We start from the raw sequence: 23,986 nt of genomic DNA on the forward strand, positions 1-23,986 counted from the left end.
CCACAACTGCCCTACCCTGCCAGCCCAGTCACTCCTAACTGCCTCCCCTGCTGGCCTGATCACCCACAACTACCCTCTTCTGCTGGCCATCTTGTGGCAGCCATCTTTGAACACGTGGCGGCTGCCATCTTGTGCGAGGGCATGAGGGTCAATTTGCATATTACCTCTTTATTATATAGGATTAGTCCCAATCATAATTTTATTGGATTAACTCATTGTTAATAAGATATTTTAATAGGAAAACAAAAGGCCGATTTTTTAAATGTTGCATTTTTTTCCTCAGAAAATCTAGAACAAGGGGTCACTTCATGCTAGTCCAACATTGCAGATTTAAAACAACTGTTTAGAAAACAGCCAAAATTTCCTGTCTGTGACACCAACTTCCGCTTGGTGGCAGATTCATGCCTTCTCAGCTGTCAACAGGAGTCAAAAGCGGAGGACAGAACTTTGCAGATGGCTTGTGCTTGTTCCAGGCTGCTGCACTTGTACACTCACAGGCTAAACTCTTCGTTGCTGGCATAGGTGGTCTTCAGAGCCAGTAGGCTTTTCCCTGCTCTCAGGCCATCTTCATAGCACAACATCTGGATGATCAGGTAGAAGGTGTGCCTGTGTAACACTGCATATTGATCTAATGTGAATACTTTTATACTGCACTTGGAAACTCCCATAATAAATTCTTTCTCCAGGGAAACAAAAGGCAACTTTCCATCTTGCTGGGCAAAATCTATATAATTTATCAGGTCCAGTGGCCCTTCAAGACTTTTTCCTTCAGAGACTTTCAGTTTCTCAATGGCACCGACATATCTTATTCGAAATTCTGCACGGGTGTCTGAATTGTTGTTGCTTTGTCCTAAGCTTTTGGTGGAGTCCATATCGAGGCTGGCCACAGTGCTGGACCAAGGAAGGCTACCAAGGCTGGAGTCTACAGACTCACAGCCGCTGGTCCATCGCTGGGGTCATCTGTGGTTGGACACCCACTGCCTAGCAGCCCACACAGAGGCAGCCACTCTCCCATATTATTTTGGAATGTCCAGAATCAGGCTTAGGAATCTGCATTTTATCAAATACACTAGGGGACTCAGCTATATTTTAAGAAAATTCACACTAGAGATACTAAACCAAAACATAGTCTAGAACAGTAATTTTCAATCTGTGTGCTGTGGCACACTGGTGTACTGCAAGAATTTTTAAAACAGGCAATACCTATTTAGTCAGGGGCACTTACCTCTTTTCCCACAGATTGTCAAATGAAAAAAAAAATGACAGCCAACACAACAATAGCCATCTGGTGTGAATGAATCAAAATTATACCTATATTTTTGTCAGATCAACAAAATATATATGTATTTTGGTGTGCTGCAAAATTTTAGTAATTAGTTAATGTGTGCCATGAGATGAAAAAGGTTGAAAATTGTTGGACTAGAAGAAATACACTGAGTGGCCATATTATTATGATCTCTGAACACATAATAATCTGGCCACTCAGTGTAGACTGACCACAGAGTTGGGATTTTAAAAGAAGGTTTTTCCATGTATAAGAACTGCATTGTGGGTATTTAGAAAGAAGCAGAGGACTTACTAGCCAGAGGCTGGGGGCAACTATCTCCTGGTCCCTTGCCATATCAAGATTTGCAAACTTTCCCTTATACATAAGTACACTGAGTGGCCAGATTATTATGCATTCAGAGATCATAATAATCTGACCATTCAGTGTAATGAAGATACATTTTGCAGTGGATAGGTTGAATTTTACAATGAATAGGAACTCAGCGTCACACAAATAGAAAAGGACAGAGAATCATCCAGGGACAAGAATGTTTCCTGAAGCCAAGAATCATAAAATTTTCCAAATCCAGGAGCAAAGAAAGTGACTACAAGGTCTGAAGGTCGTCAAACTTGGATGCATAATTCTTTGAGGCTCTCCTCTTCTAAATGTGGTCAGAATCTTCTCCTTCTAAAAGTAATCAAGCTGGTACATTGTTTTGCACAGAGAAGGCACTCCATTAACACTAGATTATTGAATTGAGTCCTGGTGATGAGGAACAAACTAACCCTTAAAGCTCTAAAGTAGAGATAAGGATCTGGGTAGGAAAGATTTCTTAGGAAACATCAGTCTTGAGATGGATCTCAGCAATGGCACCTTCAGAATCCTAGACAACAAAATCAAATCTTGTATTAACCATGTAATAAAAAAAGATCTAATAAGGTATAATTGACAAAAAGAAGGAAGGAAGGAGATGAACAAAAGCAAAGTACAAGGCCTAGGATGAGACTTTTATTCCCTTTTTTTTTTCAGAAATGAACACATGTTTGGGTTGGAATTTAAGAAATATTTTTTGGTATTATCTTTTTAGTAGTCTCTGTAAACCATCTATTTTATTGTAAAATTGTATAATACATCATCTGCATATTATATTGTGTGTTCTCTACACAAAGTCAAGTCTCCTGTTATCATTTATCCCCTCTTTTACCCCCCTCAACCCCCATTTCCCTCTGGTAATCACAACACTATTGTCTGTTTCTAACCCCTTCGCCTTTTTCACTCAGACCCCTAGCCCCCCTCCCATCTGACAGCTGTTAGTATGTTCTCTCTTAATTCCACTTTTCAGGTCCTACACTCCTGGAATATTAGACTATCCAAACTCAATCATACATTGGTCTCTACCACTTGGGATTAAACAAAATTTCCAGGGACTTAGGTAACATCAAATCATTGAGCAGTACTAATGGTCATGACATAGGTAGCATTTTCTGGGATTTTGAAGAAATGACTCTTCATTAAGGTAGCCTAATATTCAACTACTAGAGGCCTGGTGCACAAAATCTGTGCACTGGAGGGGGGTGTCTGTCAATCTGGACTGTGTTCTCTCGCAGTCTGAGACCCCTCAGGGATCAGGCCTAAGACAGCAGTCAGACATTCCTCTCACAATCTGGGATCCCTCACTCTTTACTGCCCACTTGCTTGCTCCTTACTGCTTGGCTTGCTACTCCTTAGTGCTGCTGTGGAGGCAGGAGAGCCACTGCACTCACCAGCCATGAGCCAGGCTTCTGGCTGAGCAGCACTACTCCTGTGGGAGCACACTGACCACCAGGGGGGTAGCTCCTGCATTGAGCATCTGCCCTCTGGTGATCAGTGAGCATGATAGCGACCGGGTCATTCTGGTCGTTCTGCCATAATGGTCGCTTAGGCTTTTATTATATAGATTTCAGCAACCATACTGCTTGGAGTTCTTTCCATGGTTCAGCCCTGTAAGCAAGGTGGTCCAGGGCATACTTCCGATTTCCAACCTGTAAGAATCTTGAGGCAAGGAATGGCCAAGCTAGATAAATACTCAAAACTGAGGTGGGGGAGTAATTAGGAAATGCAGAGAACAAGACAAATTATATTTATTATCTACATCTACCACAAAGGCACATATATACATTCATATTCTTGTTTCTTTTACAATTAAAAAAATGAAATTCCAGGTCATGGAATTCAGTTGGGCTTTCCAAATATTGGCCAGAAGCTCTTTAACCATTTGCACTCTCTTACTTTTTTCTCAACTCCTTTATTGTAATGCTAACGGTGTCGAGTCACACTCTACATCCGAGTGCAAAAGGTTAAAGGCTTTAGGAGGCAAATTGCATTTATAAAATAAAACATTGACCACACTCATTCATTCCTATTTTATATTTATACTAGAGGCCTTGTGCACGAAATTCGTGCACGGAGGGGGGTTGTCCCTCAGCCCAGCCTGTACCCTCTCCAATATGGGACCCCTCAAGGGATGTCCGACTGCCCTCTCACAATCCAGGACTGCTGGCTCCCAACTGCTTGCCTGCCTGCCTTCCTGATTGCCCCTAACCGCTTCTGCCTGCCAGCCTGATCACCCCCTAACCACTCTGCTGCCAGCCTATTTGCCCCCAACTTCCCTTCTCTGCCGGCCTGGTCACCCCTAACTGCCCTCTCCTGCAGGGTTGATCACCTCCAACTGCCCTCCCTTGCAGGCCTGGTCCCTCTCAACTGCCCTCCCTTGCAGGCCTGGTCCCTCTCAACTGCCCTCCCTTGCAGGCCTGGACCTTCTCAACTGCCCTCCCTTGCAGGCCGGGTGCCTCCCAACTGCCCTCTCCTGCTGGCCTTCTGTGGTGGCCATCTTGTGTCCACATGGGGGCAGGATCTTTGACCACATGGGGGCAGCTATATTGTGTGTTGCAGTGATGATCAATCTGCATATTACTCTTTTATTAGATAGGATAGAGGCCTGGTATAGGGGTGGGGGGCCAGCTGGTTTGCCCTGAAGGGCGTCCCGGATCAGGTGGGGGATCCCTTGGGGCATGGGGCGGCCTGAGCGAGGGGCCTGTGGTGGTTTGCAGGCCAGCCACGCCCCCTGGCAACCCAAGCAGAGGCCCTGGTATCTGGAATTTATTTTCCTTCTACAATTGAAACTTTGTAGCCTGGAGTGGAGCCAAGCCTGGGGCTCCCTCCGAGGCCGGCAGCCATTTGTGTTGGGATTATAATTGAAACTTTGTTGCCTTAAGCGGGTGAGCCCGGCCAGGGTGTGCGGAAAGCTTTGCTTCCCCTGTTGCTGCCGGCAACCCTGGCCTGCTCTCTCAAGCTCCATTCTGCCGCCATTTGTTTACCTTCTATAATTGAAACTTTGTAGCTTGAGTGGAGGCTTAGGCCTGGTAAGGGCAGGCGGAAAGCTTGGCTTCCTCTGTTACCTAGGAAACCTTGCTCTCTGTGGCTGTAGCCATCTTGGTTTGGGTTAATTTGCATGCTCTCTCTGATTGGATGGTGGGCGTCGCTTTTGGGTGTGTCGGAGGTATGGTCAATTTGCATATTTGTCTATTATTAGGTAGGATGATGACTTTTGTACTAGATATTTAAATGTGTTTCATTGTTTTATGACTGTAATTTGCATAGTAAGATAATATTTGAACTGAGGCACTTGAGAGTGATTTATAATATTTTCAACAATTCCTGTGCTTTAGAATGAAGGTGATATAGATCTGTACAATTGGAGAACTTTAACATCAGTGTTTTGTTTTGATTTTCTCAAACTCAGCCTAAACCTTTCATTAAAATGATCACTTGCTAATAATACAGAGGTGGCAGCAGTCAGGTCGTTATTCTGATTGGGCCAAAATTGAGCCTCCTCAGCTATACCTGCTGTAGTTGTGATGGGCACCTTTTTCACTTTCTTAGTTTAAATCCCACCTGCTTCCTTGCTGTCAAGGACTCCAGGCTTCCACCTGGAGCCTGTAAACCCTGAGCTAGAGATTCAGTTGCCCTCTCTGAGCTGAGATCAAGCCTGTTGTTAGACATATGGAATGTAGAGAGTGTCCATGCTGCTTTATAGACTCAAAAGTTTCTTTTATAAAGTGAGGTGCTTGGATTTGGTTAGAGGCCTTCCAGGGGCACTACTCAATTGGGGGTCCACACAGCCTTCCACTTTAGCTGCCAACAGTGAAGCCTCTTTTTGCATGCTTGCTGTAGCGGGCTTCCAGAAAAGATTGCTTTTGAGATAGAGCTTCAAGTGGTTAAAAAAGTTTGAAAGCCAATGGACTACATGGAGTATGAATTATTCATTACCCTGGCATTTCCTGTCTTTGGTAACAATTCTGATCTTGCTATCTTAATTCTCCAGGTGTTAACTACTTAACCCCTCTGTGCCTCAGTCTCCACATCTGTAAAATGAGTATCCTACCTAATAATAGACAAATATGCAAATTGACCATACCTCCGACACACCCACAAGCCACGCCCACAAGCATGCTCATCATCCAATCAGAGCGAGTATGCAAATTAACCCAACCAAGATGGCTACAGCCACAGAGAGCAAGGTTTCCTAGGTAACAGAGGAAGCCAAGCTTTCCGCCTGCCCTTGCCAGGCCTAAGCCTCCACTCAAGCTAAAAGTTTCAATTATAGAAGGTAAACAAATTCAAACAGAAATGGCAGCGGAACAGAGCTTGAGAGAGCAGGCCAGGGTTGCCGGCGGCAACAGGGAAAGCAAAGCTTTCTGCACACTCTAGCCAGGCCCACCCACTTAAGGCAACAAAGTTTCAATTATAACCCCAACACAAATGGCTGCCAGCCACGGAGGGAGCCCCAGGCTTGGCTCTGCTCCAGGCTGCAAAGTTTCAATTGTAGAAGGAAAATAAATTCCAGATACCAGGGCCTCTGCTTGGGTTGCCAGGGGGCATGGCCGGCCTGCAAACCACCACAGGCCCCTCGCTCAGGCCACCCCACGCTTCAAGGGAACACCCACCTGATCCGGGACACCCTTCAGGGCAAACCAGCTGGCCCCCACCCATGTACCAGGCCTCTATCCTATCTAATAAAAGAGTAATATGCAGATTGATCATCACTGAAACATATAATATAGCTGCCCCCATGTGGTCAAAGATCCTGCCCCCATGTGGACACAAGATGGCCACCACAAGATGGCCAGCAGGAGAGGGCAGTTGGGAGGCACCCGGCCTGCAAGGGAGGGCAGTTGAGAAGGACCATGCTTGCAAGGGAGGGCAGTTGAGAGGGACCAGGCCTGCAAGGGAGGGCAGTTGAGAGAGACCAGGCCTGCAAGGGAGGGCAGTTGGAGGTGATCAACCCTGCAGGAGAGGGCAGTTAGGGGTGACCAGGCCGGCAGAGGAGGGAAGTTGGGGGCAAACAGGCTGGCAGCAGAGTGTTTAGGGGGTGATCAGGCTGGCAGGAGGAAGTGGTTAGGGGTAATCAGGAAGGCAGGCAGGCAAGCAGTTGGGAGCCAGCAGTCCTGGATTGTGAGAGGGATGTCCGACTGCCTGTTTAGGCCCGATCCCTCGAGTGTTCCCAGATTGGAGAGGGTACAGGCTGGGCTGAGGGACAACCCCCCTCCGTGCATGAATTTCATGCACCGGGCCTCTAGTAGTAATAATAATAATATAAGAGTTACTCTAAGGATTGAAAAAATATTATATGCAAAGTTCTTATAATATTATCTGGAAGGGAACAAGTGTTAGCTATTACATTATTATTTTTACAATGCAAACTACACAGACAAAAATAAAAAAAATATTACCTAATTCAAGGTAGTGATAAGTGCTATATAGAAAAGTAAACTAGGTAGGGAATGGAGCATAACAGGAGCAAGAAAGACCTCTCAAGGGATCTTTTAAGCATAAACCTTGATATTTATTAGCTCTGAATAAACTTAACTAAACTGCTTAACTAAATTATCATCCTGAATAAACTGCCAAGTCTTGGAGAAAAGATTCCCAACAGAGATAAAATAAAATGCAAAGGCCCTGTGGTTGGAAGATGTTTATCATGCTACATAGGAACTACAAAAAGACCAGTGTGCCAGAGCTCAAAAGTTACCATCAAGAGAAAGAAATGATTTTGTAAATTTGTATGGTGATGAATGTTACAGGTCTTTTTATGGTGATAATCCTTCTAATAAAAGAATAATATGCAAATTGACCATCAATCCAACACCCAAGATGGCTGCCCCCATGTGGTCAAAGATGGCCACCCCCATGTGGACACAGGATGGCCACCATAAGATGGCCTAGAGGGGAGGGCAGCTGTGGGCGATCAGGCCAGTTGGGGAGAGCAGTTAGGGGTGACTGGGCCAGCAGAGGAGGGCAGTTAGGGGCGACCAGGCCAGCAGGGGAGGGCAGTTGGGGGGGACCCAGGCCTGCAGGGGAGGGCAGTTGGGGGGAACCAGGCCTGCAGGGGAGGACAGTTGGGGGGGACCAGGCCTGCAGGGAAGGGCAGTTGGGGGCAACCAGGCATGCAGGGGAGGGCAGTTGGGAGGAACAAGGCCTGCAGGGGAGGGCAGTTGGGGGAGACCAGGCCTGCAGGGGAGTGTAGTTGGGGGGTCCTGGCCTGCAGGGGAAGGCAGTTGGGGGCAACCAGGCCTGCAGGGTAGGCAGTTGGGAGTGACCATGCCTGCAGGGGAGGGCAGTTTCGGGGGACCAGGCCTGCAGGGGAGGGCAGTTAGGGGTGACCATGCCTGCAGGGGAGGGCAGTTGGTGGGGACCTGGCCTGCAGGGGAGGGTAGTTGTGGGCAACCTGGCTGGCAGGGGAGGGCCATTGGGAGTGACTGGCCTGGCAGGGAAGGGTAGTTGTGGGCTACCAGGCTGGCTGGGAGGGCAGGGCAGTTGGTGGTTACTGGGCCAGCAGGGGAGGGCAGTTGGAGGTGACTGGGCCAGCAGGGGAGGGCAGTTGTTGGCGACCTGGCTGGCAGGAGAAGGCAGTTTGGGGTTATTGGGCCAGCAGGGGAGGGCATTTGGGGGCTATCAGGCCAGCAGGGGAGGATAGTTGGGGGTAATCGGGTCAGTAGGGAAGCAGTTAGGTGTCGATCAGGCTGGCAGGGGAGTAGTTAAGGGGTGATCAGCCTGGCAGGCAGGCGAGCGGTTGGGAGCCAGCAGTCCAGGATTGTGAGAGGGATGTCTGACTGCCGGTTTAGGCCCTATCCCACAGGGCATCCCCTAAGGGGTCCCAGATTGGGGAGGGTGCAGGCTGGTCTGAGGGACACCCCCCCAGTCCACGAATTTCATGTACCAGGCCTCTAGTTTTTTAATATACAGGGTGGGGCAAAGGTAGGTTTACAGTTGTTTGTCCCTTTTTAAAAAACATCTTGTGCTGCCTTTTGATAATAATATTGCTTTTTTAAAAATATTTTTATTTATTTTAGAGAGGAAGGGAGAGTGAGAGAGAGAGAGAAAAACATCAATGATGAGAGAGTATCATTGATCTCCTGCACACCCGCTCCTTGGGATCGAGCCTGTAACCCAGGTATGTGCCCTGACCAGTAAACAAACCATGACCTCCTTGTTCATGGACCTATGCTCAACCACTGAGCCACGTTGGCTAGGCAGTTTACAGTTGTTTGTATAAAAAATAAGCAATAATTAATAATACAATAATAAACTGTGTTTTGTGTACTCACTACTGTAAACCCACTTTTGTCCAACCCTATATACAAATATCTAATATTTGTATTTGAAACTAATATAACATTATGTGAATTATACCTCAATTAAAAAAAAAGACCAGTGTGGTAGAGCAATATGAGCAGGATAGAGAATGAAAAAAATTAAGTCAGGGAAATAAAGAGGGGCCAGCTAATAGAAGGTTTGATTAAGCCAGAACTCCCCCAACTTCCCTGTTAACCATTAATTACCTTGGGTTCATGTAAGATATACTAATTGCCAGGAGTTTTCCTCTGGAAATTCTGATTTAATATAATCTACTACATAGAAGGTACCATCTTGAACATTAACACAGAAAATAATTCTGTCTCAATGGAGCTAAATCTAATAGGGGAAATCTTAAAACAAACATCTCTAAAAATCACATAGTTCCTTAAATGTTGCTATATGCTAAAATAAAAACAAAATACAACCTATTAAGTGCAAATGGTAATTGCTGGGGATATAGGAAGGTTCCATTTTTTTATACAGAATGATCACGTCTAGGTTGGAGATATAAATGTGGGAGTTATCAACATGCATATTATATTTAAAGCTAAGAGACTGCAAGAGATCACCAAGGAAATGGATGTAGATAGAGAAGTCCCAGGACTGACCCTGGGTGCAGATAGATAAGAAGTCCCAGGCAAATCCAGTATTTAGAGATTGGGGATATGAAGAGGAGTCAGCAAAGGATACTGAAGAGGAGCAGCCAGAGAGTGAGGAGGAAAAACTAGGAGTTTGGGATCCCTGATTGTTAAGTGATTAAAGCATTTCTAGGAGAAGGGAATACTCAACTCTGTAAACAAGCTGTTGCTAAGTCAAGTAAGACGAGAAGTAAGAATTGCAGATTAGATTTATCACAAATAGTTTCTAAAATTAATAGGAGGGAAGACAGGCCAGTAAATGCCATGGCAGGAGTCTAAGGAAACTGTTCTGATTGGCTGCATTTTCTCAGTGAAGAAGAAGCACGGTTATAAGCTGAAAATGAAGATGGAGAGGAGGAGGTGGAGGTTAGGGATTGAGGAGAGGTATGAAATAGTCATCTTGGAGAATGGCAAAGTATAAGGACCTGGCAAGTAGTGTATGGCTGCTGAGCAATAATAAAGATCGACTTGAGGATCATGGCTGTGAATTTAAAGTAAGACCAGCAACCATCACTGTGAAGTTGTTCCTAGTCATGTATGGTCATACAAGTACAGTTGTAAAGTAGGTTGTGATCTTGTTAAGCAAAGTGAGAGTGGAGCAAAGGATTTGAGGATATATACAGAAAGCAATTAAAATGCTATAGTTGAAGGGACACTTGGAGATAAGGTATTAAAGGAAGTGATCCAGAAAGATCGAAAGTAACCAAAAGAGAATAGGATACATAAAGCTGAAGCTGTAGGGGTTGCAGTTATTGGTAATGAATGAGCTAGTGTAGTGGCTGGCTGAGGATGCGTAGAGAACAAGGCTAGTGGAAAAAGGGAAAGGGTCGAGAACTGAGAGGCCAGGGTGTTGGAAGGATCATCTACATTGGTATTGAAATCACCAATAATTAATACAGGAGTAGGATTGGAGAGATGACAGTGAGCCAGGAGGTAAAATCACTATCTCTGGTTCCTTAGAATCTAGATCAGGTCATGAGGCAGGGAAATAAGAGGTAGAGAAAGTAAAGGGAAGAGGGAGAGGGGAATGGAGGGAGAAGAAAAAAGGGAAGAAATAAGTGTGAATCCCTGCTGCAACCAACCAGATGAAGGGAAGTCCATAGATAAGCCTGTTCCAGATTTATCCTACCTAGTTCTGTCAAGAGGCATGGGGGCTAGAACCAGAAGATCTTCATGAGCCTTCCAGCACTCTAGTTTTGTGGGGTTTTTTAAAGGATATTCTTGGTTAGCTCTATATAAAGCAGAAATATTTTTGCAAGAAAAGTGAATTATTTGTTTACATCATTCTCACCTCCTCCTCTAACCTCGCTTCTCTTTTTCTGCAAAGGCCCTTTTGAAGACCATTAGAGTTCTCAAGATGTAGAGAAGATAGGCAGCAGGAGAATTTGCCAAGAATACATAAATTCTGTGAACTTTTTAGGTGCCCTCCTTCTTTTTAAAGCCTGTTCTATCATTTTTCCTCAATTCAATTCTAAAAATTTATTGAGTGCCTATTATTGGTTAAGAATACATAATTTTCTATTGCATTAGAAAACATTAGCAACTTCCAGACAATTTGTCTCCAAACATTAAGCATTAGTTAATGTGGCACTATTTCTGAAATTTCAATCTCACCATTATGTAGTGGTTTCATTTTTTTCTCAAGGCCAACCTCAGAATTTTCAAGGCTTTGTGACAGCCACAGATAGTGTGAGAAGCAATGCTTTTCCCGTGCCAAGACAGTTATCTGCTGTGAACCCCCACCCATCTATGAGTTAGAAAGGCTTTCCCTCAAACCTTGAATGTATTCAGCCTTCTGTGTTGCCATGAACTAGAGCTGCCTCAGAAATAATGCCTCAGTGTGGAGTCTTTCATATGATTCGAACTCCTCCAAAAGACCATCAAGTCTCTCCAGTTATCAATTTAACCAAACCATGGGGATTCTGAAAGACATCCATGAGCTCTGCAGGACTAGACCTGAGGAGGGTAATTTGGTTGAAAGCCACAGTTTGCTACCCTGATTTTTTTCCACCTAAAATGATTTTATTAAGTAGGTGTGCTGTGCTCTCTCTCTGTGTGTTTTTTTATAATATATTTTTATTGATTTCAGAAAGGAAGGGAGAGAGAGTTAGAAACATCAATGGTGAAAGAGAATCATCAATCGGCTGCCTCCTGCACACCCCACAGTGGGGATTGAACCTGCAATCCGGGCATGTTCCCCGGATTGAACCATGACTTCCTGGTTCATAGGTCGATGCTCAACCACTGAGCCAAGCCCAGCCGGGCTGGTCTCTCTCTCTCTCTCTCTCTCTCTCTCTCTCTCTCTCTCTCTCTCTCTTATGTAAAATATATTTTTATTGATTTCAGAGAGGAAGGGAGAGGGAGAAAGAGATAGAAACATCAATGATGAGAGAGAACCATTTATTGGCTGCCTCCTGCACACCTCCTACTGGAAATTAAGCCCACAACCCGGGCATGAGCCCTTGACTGGAATTGAACCTGGGACCCCTCAGTCTGCAGGCCGATGCTCTATCCACTGATCCAAACCAGCTAGAGCTGGGCTCTCTCTTTATAGTACAGTTATGTACCTCATAATGTCATTTTGTTCAATGATGGACCACATATACAATGGTGGTTCCTTAAGATTATATATACAGCCTAGGTGTATAGTTGGATATACCATCTAGATTTGTGTAAATGCACTCTGTGTATTCAATCAATGATGAGATCGCTTAATGACACATTTCTCAGAAAGTATCCCCATCATCAAGTAGAACATGACTATATTTTGGTTTAGTAGAATGTGAATTAAAATTTAAAAGGCATTTAGAATCATCCTCTGCATCCAAAGTACTACCCACCTCTACCTCTCTAGGGGGTTGTCTGGTACATTGCTTCAATGATACAGCACATAGCACATAGATTAAAAAATGAGTAATGCGAATAACAAAGAAGCTATAGAGACCTGTAAGAGCCCTTAGGAAAAGGTCATTACAACAGTTCTTTTGAAATAAACTTAACTGGCAATTAAAGTTACCTCTCCATTTCTTAAATATATAGATTATTCAGTACCCACCTCTGACTTTCTGATTGTGGGACCTATAAGGGAGAGGACTGGAATCCATATTTTTCAACAAACTACTCTGGTGATTTTTTTTTTATTATTTTAAAGTGTATAACTCAGTGGTTTTTAATAGTATATTCACAAAGTCGTGAAACCATTATTACCATCCAATTCCAGAACATATTCATCATCCCCAAAAGGAAACCTGTGCTCGCCAACCTCCTTACCAGCTCCTACTAACTACTAATCTACTTTTTTGTCCCTATTAATTTTACTACTATTCTGTCCATTTAATATAAATAGGATGATATAATATGTGGCCTTTTGTGTATCTCTTCTTAGAGTTAGCATGATGTAGTCAAGCTTCATCCATGTTGTTCCATTGTGTGGGAATACTGCATTTTGTTTATCCATTCACCAATTGATGAGCATTTGGGTTGTTTCCATTTTTGCACTATTATGAATAAGGCAACTATGAACAATTGTTAGTAGTCCTCTTGCCATTTGTAGAGGTAAATGGCAAAATTTAGAGTCCTAGACAGGGAGAAACAGAGACAGGATTTTGGAAGGACCATGTTCGAGCTCACATAAGGAGTTGATGGCAGAGATATACCCAGAGCCCAGATCTCTTGAATTCCCAGCCATGGTTTTGGCCCTTTCCCACAATGGTCAGAATTCTGTGTGAACCTTTGAAAATATTTCTTCCTGGGGGTTTGAAATAGTACATAGGGGTAGTTGCCATATCTGAATAATCCATTATTGGTGAGGTCCTGTCAGCAACTGTGCTGATGAACTGCTTCTTCCAAACAGTTATAACCTACTAGAAGCCCGGTGCACGAAATTTGTGCACGGCGGGGGGTTGTCCCTCAGCCCAGCCTGTACCCTCTCCAATCTGGGACTCCTGGAGGGATGTCCGACTGCCCGTTTAGGCCCGATCCCACCAGGATGGGATCGGGCCTAAACGGGCAGTCGGACATCCCTCTCACAATCCAGGACTGCTGGCTCCCAACTGCTTGCCTGCCTGCCTTCCTGATTGCCCCTAACCGCTTCTGCCTGCCAGCCTGATCACTCCTTAACCACTCCGCTGCCAGCCTGGTTGATGCTTAACTGCTCCCCTGCCAGCCTGTTTGCCCCCAACTTCCCTCCTCTGCCAGCCTGGTCACCCCTAACTGCCCTCTCCTGCAGGGTTGATCACCTCCAACTGCCCTCCCTTGCAAGCCTGGTCCCTCTCAACTGCCCTCCCTTGCAGGCCTGGTCCCTCACAACTGCCCTCCCTTGCAGGCCAGGTGCCTCCCAACTGCCCTCTCCTGCTGGCCATCTTGTGGTGGCCATCTTGTGTCCACATGGGGGCAGGATCTTTGACCACATGGGGGCAGCTATATTGTGTGTTGCAGTGATGATCAATCTGTATATTACTCTTTTATTAGATAGGATAGAGGCCTGGTGCACGGGTGGGGGCCAGCTGGTTTGCCCTGAAGGGTGTCACAGATAAGGGTGGGGGTTCCCTTGGGGTGTGGGGCGGCCTGAGCGAGGGACCTGTGGTGGTTTGCAGGCCGGCCACGCCCCCTGGCAACCCAAGGGGAGGCTTTGGTATCTGGAATTTATTTTCCTTCTACAATTGAAACTTTGTAGCCTGGAGCGGAGCCAAGCCTGGGGCTCCGGCAGCCATTTCTGTGGCAGTTAATTCACCTTCTACAATTGACACTTTGTAGCCTTAAGCGGGTGAGCCCCGCCAGGGTGTGCGGAAAGCTTTGCTTCCCCTGTTGCCCCCGGCAAGCCTGGCCTGCTCTCTCAAGCTCCATTCTGCCGCCATTTGTTTGAATTTGTTTACCTTCTATAATTGAAACTTTGTAGCTTGAGTGGAGGCTTAGGCCTGCAACGGCTATGGAAAGCTTGGCTTACTCTGTTACCTGGGAAACCTTGCTCTCTGTGGCTGTAGCCATCTTGGATTGGGGTTAATTTGCATACTTGCCCTGATTGGCTGGTGGGCGTGGCTTGGCTGGTGGGTGTGGTTTATGTAGTGGAGTGATGGTTAATTTGCATATTACCATTTTATTAGAGAGGATTGGAATAAAATAGATAGCTTCTTGGGGACCCTCACTCTTTTAGCATGAGTTGAACAGTAGATAATATAACCATTGACTTACCTACCTGAAGGAAGTAAAGTCACTTCCATCTCTCTGTCGGATATCTTAGAGTAGCATTGAATGCTAATTTTCTTAGAAACATTCTCCACTTGTCCAACAGATATCATTACTGAACTTGAACATTTGAAGGAGAAACAGTCTACAAACAGGCACCAATTTTTCAGTGCAGTATGACTTGTAGGGGAAAATGTCCATTGGGGACTTTTTTCTAGGCACCAAATACTGATTGAAGGTGCAGTTAACTATATGAAATTTTAGCTTCCTCATTTAATTGGAGACACTAAATTATGGCTGGTCCAGGAGCAGAAAAGAATTTATGAAAATTGAGCCTGTTAAAGGGAATACTTCCAGGTTAAGAGCAATAAACTAGAGCAGCCTGCAATAATGATGACCTTTAGCAAGAACAGCTAACTTCCCTGTCAGTGGAACAGGTATCAGAGGGCTACATTTGAGGCTGTGCAAAAAAACAAACAAACAAACAAACAAAAAAAAAACCTGGCAAATGGCCAATCCAGTTATTTTAGACCAACTATTAGTCCTACCATAAAATTGGACTGAGTTTGGTTGCTTAATCAGCATTCACAATATTAACTACTTTACTCTTTAATTCTTTTTTTAAAAAAAGATATCTGACAACAAATATATTTTCTGTTCTGATCAGCAGCTTCTACTTTTGAAAGCAATTAATCTGTACATTAAACAACATCTAGTACCAAAAAAAGTACTCAATATGTGCTTTAGGTGAATGAATTGATAATGGGGATTACTAAGGAAATAGATACTATCCTTGAAATCTTTCAATGGTGTAAATGAAATTCTAGAAAGTTTACAAAGTGACCATAATTGAGATAATATTAATGGGACAGAAAAAATAAAGAAGAAACAGAATCAGAATTTCCAAGGAGACACATTAAAACATCAGAATGGGGTCAGGGTAAAAAAGATTTCTTAAAATATATTGGTCTTGAGCTGAATTTCAGAGAAGTTATTAATGTTAAAGTCAGAATCTTATATAAATGAATATAAAAAGTAATCATATATTACCTATTTGACATTAGCAGCAATAATAATAATAATAATAATAATAATGGAAGTAATAGATGAAATTGACAAAAAGAAGAAAAAAGAAGGTGCAAAAGTAAATGTATAGGAATAAATATAAATGAATGTGACTATGCTAAAGAGGTTGGAATAGTTCAGGTATACATTTTAATCCCATCATTCTTTGTTGTGAGGAGCTGCCTGGCTCTCCGCCATTAGTTTGTAAACTTTCCCAGAATCAAGTCAGTTTCCACTTGGGGGTTTCATTCTGCCAACACTTGGAGCCTAGTTCTTGCCTTAGACAGGATGCACAGCCTCTTTCTTACAATATTGAGTCAAATTTTGCTGCTACTCCAGGTCTGCTGCTCAGACCCCATAGTTCTGTGCTTAGGATTCATATTCTGGGTATGTGAATTGGTGACTTCTATTGATGAGTTCATCTGGGCTTGTATATCAGCTCCCTGTTGCCAGCTACCCTGAGCCAAAGTTCTAATTTCCAGTATCCAGCTTCTGTGTACACCAGGACTGTTTCTCTACCAGGGTGCTTGCTCAGACCTCTGGAACCTATCCTTTCTCCCCTGCATTGGCTTCCTCCTTAGGAAAGTTGCCACTTCATGATGCTGAGTTTTTGACTGCATTATAGCCCTGGGCCTCAAGACTTCACCTCTTCATCTGGACCAATAGTAGCTGGCAGAACAAATCCTATACAAATTCACCTCCTGGAGTCCCTTACTGCCTAGTGAACTTGGCCAGTTCCCTTTCTGTTCTCAAACCTTCCACCACCAGCTCTGTCACTACAGCTCTTTGAATTCTTTTCTCCCTTATATCTAAAAGTATGATCACCTACTTATACTTACAGAAGATTCATTCATTGATTAAATATTTATTAAGCACTTACTATGTGTCAGGTACTAGGATATGGGGACAAACATAGAACATTCAGTCTGAGGCAAATATAGATGTTAAAAATCATTCAAATCATTTTGTAGGTAACCTCAAGAACAGCACATTGTTATCCCATCAGCATCTCCAGTCCAGGCAGTTACTTAGACTAGAGGATACTAGATCCTCAATTTGGACCCCCTTGGGCCCACTGAGATTACAGCTGAGCACCCTGCCCAGCAAAGTGACCACACTCAAAAAGGCAAGACAAAGAAAACTTTCATTTTAGAGCTTCTGCCAGGTGTTTTTGTAGCTAAGTGGTGGCCATTAAGAGGTAAGCTGCCTGGTAATGGAAATTTCTTATGCACCTACAGGCCCCCAGGGAACAGTCTTAAAAGCAATAAAATGAACAAAGAGGGACTGACACAACTTTGCATAATAGAGTAAAATGTTACCTCCAGAGGGGTCCTGAGCTGAGCTGATCACCGTGCTGTCAGGAATTGTTTCTCTTCTTTAATAAAGATTTAGGCAACTCTGTTTGGAGAATCTGTATGTGTTATTTGGGTGTATGCGTATGTCTGTATGTATGCTTATGTCTTTTTCCAAGTACACATTGGTTCATCTGGAAGGAGAAAGCATGTTAGTTAGCCCTTCACTCCAGCAGGGAGATGTCAAAGAGAATGGAAGGGGAGTGCTGAAGCCTATCTGGGGTTACTGATGAAGTGCTCAATCCTAAGCAGCAGGATTTATTATAAACTAGACCCAAGTTTGAGACATGGGTGATGGGAAATAATTGTGGCCCAGGAGGGAAAGCATGGATTTTACTGAAGGCCTACCTCATCCCTCTAGGTATGGTGGACCCTTCCTAAAGCTGCTGGGGAATACACAGAGGAGGTCTGAAGGTGGGGGTGCTCTCTGTGGAGATGGGAACTGTACATGGCTCCAGTCCAAGGACAATAAAACATTCCTAAGTATTGGAGTGAACCTATAAGTGGATTTCTTGTGGAAGCATGTATATGTGTACTCATCCCTTGGACTATGGAAATGATCCTATGGGAATTGCAGGCTGTGGAATGAGGTAGAAATTGGAGGAATGAGAAGGAGCAAGCAAGACAGAGAAGCCCTGGCTTTGACCCACTCCTTCCTCCCTAAATATGATAAAAAATGTTCTGTTTAACAGGGCAAAATGCATGTGCTATTGACTATAATGTCATCTCTGTGAAATACTATGTTTAGTGGTATGTGGTGCATGCACTACTTTCTTTAGTGACCTATGTTGAAATGGTGTTTAACACAATTAGATACGTGAATGAGTCACTACAGCGACATCTGTGTGAAACACTGTTTAGCAATACAAGCTACATGTACATTTCTTTAAGAACATATATTTAAACTACTTTTCACAGAGGTAGGTGTCTGGATGACTCACTGTAGTAATATATCCGTGAAACCCTGTGTTTAAAAGGAATTACTTTTTTACCTGCACTACTTTCTTTAATGACTGATGTTGAAACTGTTAACAGAGTTAGGTGCAGGTTTAGTGATAATACCTCTCTATAACACTGTGCTTAACTGCCAGAGGCAAATGACCCAGGAATGGAGTAACTCTAACTTTAGGGTCACCCAAAAGTACAACTGTGATCAGGGAAATTAAGATATATTGAGTGGACCATGGGCTCATCTACTAGGGAAAGCTAAATTAGGTATGGACAGCCAGCATCAAGAGGATGGGACAGAGGAGAGGAAAAAATGGCGACGGAATAGAGTCGTGCTTGGAGTCTGGTCCTGGGGCGGAGAGTAGGAGCGACAGAGGTTCGCAGAGGAGTGCATGTTGGCAAGCCAAGGGACAGCTAAACTCCAGGAGAAGGCGGGGGAGTGCTGGCCAGGGTTTCCCTGACCGTGCAGCACCCACAGGGGCTGGGTCCCCTCCCGGAGCTGCAGGCTCACCGGGCACCTCGCCATCTTGCAAGGAAAGGAGGATTGTATTGGAAACCTGACTTTCCACGACAACTGCAAACACTGAACAGCTGCGAGCACCAGAACACTGGTCCCCTATCGGCGCAAACATTCGGATTCAAAGGAACCCTTCACTGAACCACGGAAAGGTCAGATTTCGCCTGAAATAAGATGTGGTTTCTAATCCCCGCGGTGGGAGGGAAGCGCGCGAACCGCAGGACCAGCAGGAACCGGGAGGTCTGTGCCTAGAAAAATCGGCGGCAGTTGGAGCTGCCGTGATCCGTGAATGTAGAAGGGGGTCCTCTGAGCTGCTAACAGAAGTGACCTCTTAAAAGCAACTCATTTTAATCTGACGAGGAGGATCAGACTAAGAATTTTCAAAGGAGTGCGGGCTCCTTAATCTGGCGCACAGACCCACTGTCCGCACACTTGGGCTCTTTCTGACTCTGATTACTAAGCCCAATACATAGGAAAACCCAGGTGGAAAAACCCTGAAAGACTGCAGGGGGAAGTTGTTTTTTCAGAACCTGGGAGCAGAGCTGGGTGTGACCATCGGAGAGGCACCTCTGAGGCGCACACCTCCACAAACCTGTAGTGAGTGCCATAGAGGGGGAAAAAAATAAGCTAGAGAGGCCCAGAAGTCAATTCAGAAACACTGCCACACAGGGGCTGAAACGCTAATTGTCTCTGGTGTAATCAAAAATAAATACGAGAAATTAAGACACAGCCGGCTCAAAAAGCAGGACTGGCTTACAACACTGAGAAGCAGTGGAACAAAGCTGAACTGAAATACCGCCCAGTCTGGGAAACAAGCATACCAAACAGAATAATAGAGGAAGTGAATGACAGCCGCTACTGCACATTTTAGTCTTCCTATTTTTTAATTTTTAATTCTTTTTTCAAATTTTTTTATTTTTTTATTCTAATTTTTTTTATTTTCATTTTTTGCATCTTTTACCTAAGAAACTAAATTTTTTTTCCTCACTCGATTTTCACCTTTTTACTTATTACATTTTTATTTTCAATCAGCATTATTATTACTATTATTTTACTTTTTTTTTCTTTTTCTTTAAATGTCATTTGATTTTCCCTTTCTTGTATTTTGGGATTAGTGTCCTACATTCTATTTGCATCTTTCCTTTACCCTATCTCAACGATAACATTTTGCCATCACTCTCCTCCTAACCTTTCCCCTTTTGGTCTCCTGTTTTTCTTAACCCTTTCTGGCTATAGATTTTCCCTACTTTTTCAGTTTACCCTCTGCTAAAATTTCACCCTACTTATATATCTAATTCCCAACCCCCTGCTCCAAATCCATACATACCTCTCTCTACGCTACCAAAAAAAATTATTTTTCTTTCTGGCCTTTTGTTGTTGTTTGCTTGAATGTTGATTAGATTGAATTTTTATGCCTTTTTATGAGATTGTTTTGATTATTCTTTTTGTTTGTTTGGTTGGTTCTTTTGTTTGCTTTGTTTTTGTTTGTTTTTTACTTTTTTTTCCCTTGCCTCACTTGATATTAGTTGGTGTTGCAGTTTGTATTAATCTCCAGGCTCATCTTGCTGGAATTTGCTGGGATTAGTGGTTGTTCTAGTGGAGTCTACTCCCCATATATATAGTTTGTTCCCCTTTTCTCTCTTAGTATTGTTCTTGTCTCTCTTACTTTTTTTTTCTTTTCCTTTTTTTCTGCTCTTTTCCCAAGTTCAGATTCACACTTTTTTTGTTGTTGTTGTTGTTTGTTCTTTCTTTTTACTCTCCCTCTTCCACTCCTATACCCTAATTTGTCTTTCTCTGGTGGTTACCTTTATTGGAGGTTATTAATATCGTGAATACAATTCTGTTCAGTGCCTTGTGTGTTGTGCCTGGTTGTGTTGTATTTTGTACCTTTAAATCAACGCCAGAGAGAGAGAACTATATAACCAGACATCAGGAGAAGAGAGACCATGGGGAGACAAAGAAACAGCCCCCATAGGAAAGAGAAGCAGGCATCACCAGAAAAGGAAGTAAATGAATTAGAGGCAAACAACCTATCAGAGAAAGAATTCAGAGAAACGGTCAGAAGGTGGCTGAAAAGGATGGAAGACAAATTCGACAATATGAGTAAGAACCAAGAGGAAATGAAGAAGAACCAATAAGAAATGAAAAATGACATCACTGCTGTAAATAACTCAATAGAAAGCATTAAGAATAGACTAGAAGAAGCAGAGGACTGCATAAGTGAGCTAGAAGACAAGATGGAAAAAAATACCCAATTACAACAGCTTCTAGAAACAAAAATTAGAAAGCATGAGGAGAGCCTAAGGGAACTTCGGGAAAACACAAAACAAAACAACTTCAGGATAATAGGGGTACCAGAAGGAAAGGAAATGGAGCAAGGAATAGAAAACCTGTTTGAAGAAATAATAACAGAAAACTTCCCTGATATAGGGAAGAAAAAACCCACACAAATCCAAGAAGCTCACAGAATTCCAAGCAAAATGAACCCCAAAAGACCGACACCAAGGCACATTATAATTAAACACCAACGACAAAGTAAGAATCTTAAAAGCGGCCAGAGAGAGACAGACAGTTACATACAAAGGAACCCCCATCAGACTAGCAACTGATTTCTCAACAGAAACTCATCAGACCAGAAGGGAATGGAATGAAATATACAAAGTCATGCAAAGGAAGGGTCTCAATCCAAGAATACTGTACCCAGCAAGGCTATCAATCAAAATTGAAGGTGAAATCAGGAGCTTCACAGACAAAAAAGGGCTAAGGGAGTTTATCACCACCAAACCAGCAATGAAAGAAATGCTAAAGGGTCTGCTGTAAAAAAAAAAAAAAAGAAAGAAAGAAAGAAATAGGAAGCAAAGAAGGAACACAGGGGTATAGAATAAAAATGGTGACAAATAAGTGCCTATCAATAATAACTTTAAATGTAAATGGATTGAATGCCCCAATCAAAAGACACAGGGTAACAGATTGGATAAGAAAACAAAACCCATATATCTGCTGTCTACAAGAAACCCACCTCAAAAAAAAGGACGCATACAGACTGAGAGTAAAGGGATGGAAAAAGGTTTTCCAGGCGAATGGAAATGAAAAAAAATATGGGGTAGCAATACTTATATCTGACAAATTAGATCTCAAAGTGAAGGACATTACAAGAGATAATGAAGGCCACTTCATAATACTAAAGGGAGAAATCCAACAAGAAGAAATTACTCTGGTAAACATATATGCACCCAATACAGGAGCACCAAGATACATAAAAAAACTCCTGGAAGATATCAAAGGAGAGATTGACAGAAATACAATCATAGTAGGAGACTTCAATACCCCACTATCACCATTGGACAAATCCTCTAAACAAAAAATCAGCACAGAAACATCAATCCTAAATGACTCACTAGACCAGATGGAATTAATCGACATCTTCAGAATATTTCACCCCAAAGCCACAGAATATACATTCTTCTCAAGTGCACATGGGTCATTTTCAAAGATAGACCATATGTTAGGACATAGGCAAAGTCTCTCCAAATTCAAGAAGATAGAAATCATATCAAGTATCTTCTCAGATCACAGTGGCATAAAACTGGAAATCAACTACAATAAAAACAACCCAAAGAAATCAAACACATGGAGACTAAACAGCATGATATTAAACCATGACTGGGTTACCAAAGACATCAAGGAAGAAATAAAAAACATCATGGCAAGAAACGACAATGAAAACACAACAATCCAAAATCTATGGGACACAGCGAAAGCGGTCCTGAGAGGGAAGTTCATAACTCTACAAGCCTACTGCAAAAAAACAAGAAACAATGGTAATAAATTACCTAACCCAGAAACTCAAAGAGTTAGAGAGAGAGCAACAAGAAAAGCCCAGTGTAAGCAGAAGGAAAGAAATAATAAAGATCAGAGAGGAGATAAACGACATAGAGACTAAAGAAACAATACAAAAGATCAACAAAACCAATAGCAGGTTCTTTGAAAGGATAAACAAGATTGATGGACCTCTAGCCAGGCTCACCAAGAAGCAAAGAGAGAGGACCCAAATAAACAAAATCAGAAATGAAAGAGGTGAAATAACAACAGACCCCGACGAAATACAAAGGATTGTTACAAAATACTACGAACAACTCTATTCCAACAAACTGGACAACCTGGAGGAAATGGACATATTCCTACAAAAATACAACCTTCCAAAACTCAATCAGGAAGAATCTAAACAGCTCAACAGGCCAGTAACTATGGAAGAAATTGAAGCAGTCATCAAAAAGCTTCCATCAAACAAAAGCCCGGGGCCAGACGGCTTCACAGGAGAGTTTTACCAAACTTTCAAGGAAGAACTAAAACCTATCCTCCTCAGACTATTCCAAAAAATTCAAGAGTAAGGAACACTTCCAGGCTCCTTCTATGAAGCCAGCATCACCCTAATACCAAAACCAGATAAAGACAACACAATGAAAGAGAATTACAGACCAATACCCCTCATGAACATAGATGCCAAAATCCTCAACAAAATCCTAGCAAATCGGCTCCAGCAATACATCAGAAAAATCATACATCATGACCAAGTAGGATTTATCCCAGGAATGCAAGGATGGTACAATATCCGCAAATCAATAAATGTGATACATCACATAAACAAATTGAGAGATAAAAATCACATAGTCATATCAATAGATGCAGAAAAAGCATTTGACAAAATCCAACACCCTTTCTTGATAAAAACTCTCAACAAGGCGGGAATAGAAGGATCATAACTCAACATAATAAAAGCTGTATATGATAAACCCACAGCAAACATCATACTCAATGGGCAAAAACTAAAACCATTTCCCCTAAGAACAGGAACAAGACAGGGATGCCCACTCTCACCACTCCTTTTTTACATAGTACTGGAAGTATTAGCTGTCGCAATTAGGCAAGAAGAAGAAATAAAAGGCATCCAAATTGGAAAAGAAGAAGTGAAGCTGTCCTTATTTGCAGATGACATGATATTGTACATAAAAACCCCAAAAGATTCCATCAAAAAACTAATAGAATTAATAAATGAATTCGGCAATGTAGCGGGATACAAAATTAACGCCAAGAAATCTATGGCATTTCTATACACCAATAGTGAACTTACAGAAAGAGAGACTAAAAAAGCAATCCCATTTACCATCGCACCAAAAAAATTAAGATACCTAGGAATAAACTTAACTAAGGAGGTAAAAGACCTATACACGGAAAACTACAGGACACTGAAAAAAGAGATAGAGGAAGACGTAAACAGATGGAAGAACATACCATGTTCATGGATTGGTAGAATCAACATCATTAAAATGTCCATACT

The 23,986-nt window shown here is 42.8% G+C and overlaps 1 pseudogene across 1 annotated transcript in view; it reads right to left on the reverse strand.

The window, feature by feature from the left end:
* Positions 1-399: 399 nt before the first annotated feature.
* LOC307095381 (integrin beta-1-binding protein 1-like) overlaps positions 400-23,986 on the reverse strand; it is a 34,961-nt pseudogene continuing 11,374 nt past the window's right edge. The window contains exon 3 of the transcript in view: positions 400-950. The product of the transcript in view is annotated as an integrin beta-1-binding protein 1-like (transcript). The remainder of the gene's footprint in view (positions 951-23,986) is intronic.

This window comes from Cnephaeus nilssonii (assembly GCF_951640355.1).
Source record: "Cnephaeus nilssonii genome assembly, chromosome: X".
NCBI classification, from domain to species: Eukaryota; Metazoa; Chordata; class Mammalia; order Chiroptera; family Vespertilionidae; genus Cnephaeus; species Cnephaeus nilssonii.